Source organism: Dromaius novaehollandiae, chromosome Z (assembly GCF_036370855.1).
Source record: "Dromaius novaehollandiae isolate bDroNov1 chromosome Z, bDroNov1.hap1, whole genome shotgun sequence".
Lineage (NCBI taxonomy): Eukaryota > Metazoa > Chordata > Aves > Casuariiformes > Dromaiidae > Dromaius > Dromaius novaehollandiae.
The window spans coordinates 67,709,309-67,715,308 of NC_088132.1; the positions used below are offsets into that span (position 1 = coordinate 67,709,309).

The following is a 6,000-nucleotide window of genomic DNA, read 5'->3' on the forward strand; positions in this document are numbered from 1 at the left end:
TGGGAGTCTCTGGAGAGCAGAGGCCCTACTTTGAAACTCTCCCTTGCTGACATGGATTAAAATTACAATAGGCAAAATGAACAAATATTTTCATAAGAAATCAAATTCTATTTAGAGTCTGTTTAGACATAGCATCACAATTATTTGAACAGGGATCTCTTTAAAACTTATTGCAGAATAGGAGTCAAGTCTTTAAAATTCACTGTTACTGATGTCTATGGCACACTGGGATATTTTAAGAGTTATTCTGTTGCACTGATCAATAATAAATAGAGCACATTAGAGTGGTTTTATTTACTCAGCTTTCTCTCACATGAAACTAATCCACACATACATTATTGATACATAATGCACACCTCTCCAGTTCACAGCATCTAAATTATGCAGAATTAGGAACACCTGACAAACTAATACACATAAATGTTTATCCTAGTAGATATCACTGTATTTGTTGCCAGCATACCTGGTGAACTGCCATTTTGATTACAACCTATATGGGTGGACTTTGCCCACACACACAGATGCCACAACAATATCTGGCATTCAGATCAATACAACTCTGATTACTCTTTTCCTCAAATAAAAGGGATATTTGAACTAACTTAAATATATACAGAAGCATCATTTAAAAGCAATAATGCAGTTCATTTTAGTGCTTTTGATTAGCCTTGTTATAAAAAATCAAAAAATTTACATATATTGTAGAGCAATATTAACTTGCAGGTATTTCAATACTGTGTTACACTGTATTTTTCCATCAGCAATAAATAATATTGTTCTACCAATGCACACTTCTGCCTTGCTTTTACAGAGCAGTGTTTATTTTCATCTAGGAACTAAACGCAACGTTGTCAAGAAGCATCTCTCAGCAGTCATGAAATATTCAGGACAATATTCACCTGAGAGCATCACCTAGCACAGATTTTCAAAGCAATATTCTTGGGTTACATTTGCATTGGGTTTCCAAAGGAAAGTATGAGCCTTCCTATGCAGATGCACAAGGCCAAATTCACCTCATCAGTCCATTTGATTCAGGTCTGGAATGAATTTGGGCTATTCTCTATTCAACTGCGTTCAATTAGATTTTGCGTCTTCAGTTTTATTTAGATGGAAGTAATTACCTGAGAAAAGCCCCACAGAATATCTATTGTTTAATATTGTAATATTACCACAAAATATATTTGAGGTTCTTTGCCTGAAATTCTTTATACACTGTGTTCTGCCAGTCACGGTTGGACAACTTAGGTGAACAATTCATAGGGCCAGAGATGTATGTTGTGGGGTTTGGGGCTTTTTTGATCACTGGGGCAACGCAAGCATGAGACGAAAGCTTAAAACCCTAAAAGCAAGCCATTCTTCAGATACTGAAATCTAAATCCCATTTTATTATGCTGTCAATGAACTGCTGAGATTCTCCTTTGCTTGTTAACATGATAGCAGACAGATGAGAAGAAATAAAAAGTACTGGCCTGTGAAAGGCAAATCAAAAGGGGAGATTGAAGGGATTTCTCGAGTTACTCAGGTGAGTCTTTACGCCCCAGCCGGTGACCCAGCCCGTGGTCAGGACGGTGCAGGTTCCGTGTGGTTGCTCCGAACCCTCAGACACGGGATCCAACTGTCTGCCCAAGAGGCTGAGAATTGGCAGTTCCTTTGTGAGCTTACTGCACAATAAACAAAAGAAGGGAATGTGATACTAACTAAACAGAGAATGAATAGTCAATAACATTGTATAAACTTTTTCAAGTCACAAATCTTTACGCAGCAGGAGCAGCTTTCCACGTTACCAGAGTCTTTTACTGCAAAGATTTCTTTTTTCTTGTCCCCTCCCCTCATTTTTTTTTTTTTTAAGTGTAATATATATTATTTCTAAAATGAAAACCTCACCTGTTGGCAGATAACCGCATCAAATCCCTAAATTCTACAAAAGAAAGCTGAACCATAGATTAAATACAAGTTAAAGTAAATGAGGGTAACTGGAGAGTACTATGATTAAATGGATATTTAAATATTTTGCAGAACTGCAAAATAATTATTTTGTGTCTTTCAGTATGGGTGGCATACTGTTTAGGAAACAGAAGATTCCAGTAAAATAATTTATAAAATATTTTTCCATAATTGGATCTCCAACTTTTAAATTTCAAAAAGCATTTGAAGTACCACGATCAACATTTTGGATAAAAAAATAAAAATATGTAACAAGTTCCGTTCTCTCATAGCTCTTCAACTATAAAACAAGGTGGCATACGAAGAAGAAACACACAGGGCACAATGTAAGCACGATGATATTTGTATAACAATTTTAAGTGCAGTCAACTAGAGTTTGTAGGCCTAAACCTGAATTCTCTTACAAACGTTATTGCCTGTATCGTAGTGTATATTTCTCAGAATGTGTTAGCTGTCAAGTTTAAGTAATACCTTACATGCCCTTTTTGTAACTCGCAGAATTAGCTTTATGAAACCCAGCTGTTCAAAATAAAGCCTGGACTAGCAGTGCCATCTAGCATCTTTAAAAAAACACCATCAACAACAAAACCCCTGTGCACTTACAGAATTGGTAGGTCAGTATTTATGAAGACTATCAATCTTTGTAATAGATCTATGCATCAAGTCATAACCTTCAAGTGAGCAACAGGACATGTTTTGATAATCAGTGTATTACCAAATATAACATTTGTATACGTCACAAACCATCTGGATAATAAAAGCATCAGACAAAAATTCTTATTCTTTAGAAGAGCTGAACTGAGACTGGGGGAAGAGAGAATTGCATTTACTTGTTCAATGTTGGGTTTTAATAAATTAAGAGTGTGAAGCTGTGATAAAGACGGGAGGAAGGAACAGCAAGAGGTTTTCTTCCTTAAGTAATATAGACCATGTAGAATGCTTTAGATTAACAGGAAAAATATTTGCTTATGCAGTAAAGAGAAACATCTGCTTTGCACAGCTTAATAAATGAATTTCCCATTCTGCAATGTAGTAGACTTGTTTGTTTTCACAGGTATATATTGACATGCAACAATGCATATGAAATACGTTCATGTGCTCCTCTCTATATGGAGTTAAAAGGCTTATGATTTACAAAAGTATAATAATGAGCAAAATTTCACCCACTTTTATTGTTTGTTGAGCAGAATGAATTGCTTGGCGTTGCATAAGACAAAACATGAAAACAAATACTGCCTCTCAGAGCCTACAGTATAGAAGACAGGCTCTGAAATGACAGGATGTACTGGGAAGCCTTGAGACACAGTCATTAATTACCGTCATTGTTAGGAGCAAGCCTTTAGGAAGAACTTGAGTGCAAACAAGGATGGGGAGACACTGCAGCATAAGGAGCTGCAGAGAAAGAAGTGAGATATAGGCATGCACATTTGCCCCATAGTTAAGAATCATTGCTACATTACATAAGACAAATTGGGTATATCACAGGCACAGTAATAAGATTATGAATCTTTCAGTTAAAAGCCCCTGAAGAACTTTTACGATGAAGAAAGTTATGTATCCCTTGGTGACTTTTAAACAGGTTTTAACTCCCACTGTGTTTTCCTTGGTTTCCGTACATTTTTGTGAGAGCATTCCCTGAGATTACAACTGTAAATTTAAGATAGAGCTTCTAGTGCTCCAGATTATTCTGCTAAGACAAAACTCTGGTTTTTTTAAGAAAAAAAAAAAAGTGTTTTCTTGGGATAGAACAGAAATAGCACATGAAGATTTAATCAGATACCTCTGGAATGAAATTAACCCAATGAGTGTAGCTGCCCAGCCACCCAGCTCAGATAGTCAACGTGAGCAGTCTGTGACGCACTACTACTGAATTTTCTTTTGCAGAGAACATGAGCTAAACAAACCAATGAAGAGACAGTTTAATACAACATTCTGAATCTGGCCTAGGAAAAAAACCAACCAAGTTATGCCAAAATAACTGTTCAGCAGCCATTCTAAAATGAGCTGTAACTGTATCACAAAACCATCATTCCATTAGCAGCCTCAGTAGAAAAATACTGCATCTAGATATTTGCTTATTTAGGTGATTCTTTTTCAGGGAATGAATGCCTTTTACCAAAAACATCACTTTATTATTAACTACTTACTTCAACTGATATTGCATGTGGCTTGTGAGCTTCAACTATGGCACAGCCTCCAGTCGTGTTAGATACAAACACTAAACGTCTATGCAATTCTCATTTTCTGAATCAAGACTTGGACTGTTTGTTGGTAACACCATAATTAATTGTGTATTTCCCTGAAGCACTTTTTCCTAGCGTGAAGTGATACTTCCCCGTAAAAAGTTATTTTTTAAAATATATCATACCTGCAGTACTTTCAAAGAGATTTGAGAGTTTATGTAGAAAACTAGAAAAGCAAGGCATCAACAAAACTTTAGTCTGATAAAAAGTTTTCACACTTGTAAAGAAATACACAAATGGCAGCATTTTCCAGCACAATTACCCTAATTTTTGGACCTATCAACAGAAAGGAACAACATACCCTTTGAAAGAGAGTCTAAAAGCAAACTGGGAACGGAGAAATGGCAGATGTTTTACAGAGCTCCTTTCTGTCTTCAGTTGCTTGTTTCAGGCTTGCTAAAAAGGAAACACTATAAGCTTGGTAGACCAGAGAATTTTTTCTTTCACATTCTTCTCTTTTCAACTTTCGGTTTAAATGCAAGTTCATATCTTACCTTTTTGCTGCGTTCTAATTAAGAAACTTTTATTTTCCCTTCTTATTTTTCTTCTGTTACAGCAAGCTGGTGTGACTGGGAATTCATCCTCACTGGGTGAGTCTCTGGTTATAGGCAGAGGTAGTCAAGACACTTTAATACCACTGGTATAGCTATTTGTGCAGATCACATCAGTTTATTCAGAAGACTCAACATATCCCTGCAGTGATTCAGCACTTGATATGAGAGTGCTCCCAATTGTTAAAAAATGTCCCTTTAATGCTTAAAGAATAGGAACTTTTCCAAAGGAAACCAGCAGCAGAAGATAAAATTCCCAACCAAAAGGAGGGGGAAAAAAAGTACATTCAGACCAGACACCCCCATGCAACTAACCCACTGGCACAAAGCTGATTAGCTGCCTAAGGCCATTGAAAGCATAGGCACAGGATGTTTTCCTAAACAGAGGAGGGGCTAGCTTGACCTTTTAATTTATAAAGGGAAACCACACACCCAGGTGTTGCAGCTCTGCTTGCTAGGAGCAATTAGGATGTAATCTGGGTTGTTTATTTTGTCGGGTTCAGAGGTCCATGCTGAAAGATCAAAAAAGACTTATAGTCACTCAGTAAGCTTCATGCATGTGATGTTTTTCAACTGGCTTTTGTGTTGGTACTGTCTAGTTATTTGTTTGTTTGGAGAGAAAAAACACTCTCTTTAAGTAGGAAATCCCACTCGGGCTAGTCTGCTACAAGAAGGCAAACTGACTGCCCCTTCATGTTAAAGCTGCATTTTAAAGGAAAAGAAACTTGAAAGGAAATCTGTGTCTGTGTGGTGAGCAGTAGCCATTCAGCTAAAGGTGTCTTCTTAAAACTGGCACAGCCAATCAGTTCTAGATGAATCCATTTTAATTGAATACTTTTTGGCTTAAGGCATATTGTTAAAAACAAATTTATTAAAGAAATAGATTTAGTATATTTTAAATCAGGTTTCAGAGGCTAGAACAATTCTACTTGCTATCTAAAGAGAAGTATAAAAGAAAACATATAAGCTGTCAGTTACAACAGGTGCTTTAAGGGACTCGTCAGGACAAAAGTGATACCAATGTCACAGCCAGAGGCTTCATATAGGTGCGCAATGACCTCTGCTACTTTCCTCGAATGAAACAGCCAAGCTTGCGTGGCTCTTCTGACCCAAGCTGTACCAGCATGGCCACGAGAGTTGGGCAGTATTTCAAACAAGCAATAAGAAGTGTTTCTGAGGCTGTCAGCAGAGATCCAGTAGTAAGAGAAATAGAACTGGGGGCTGCTATACTGTGGTGCTCCCATCCTCTGGTATCTTGAATC

The 6,000-nt window shown here is 37.0% G+C and overlaps 1 long non-coding RNA gene across 1 annotated transcript in view; it reads right to left on the reverse strand.

The window, feature by feature from the left end:
* LOC112984008 (uncharacterized) overlaps nucleotides 1–5,089 on the reverse strand; it is a 75,707-nt gene extending 70,618 nt beyond the window's left edge. Inside the window, exons 1-2 of the long non-coding RNA XR_010386137.1 lie at nucleotides 4,682–5,089; nucleotides 1,470–1,661 (exon numbers count right to left, since the gene is read on the reverse strand). This is a non-coding gene — a long non-coding RNA (uncharacterized LOC112984008). The remainder of the gene's footprint in view (nucleotides 1–1,469; nucleotides 1,662–4,681) is intronic.
* Nucleotides 5,090–6,000: the final 911 nt, after the last annotated feature.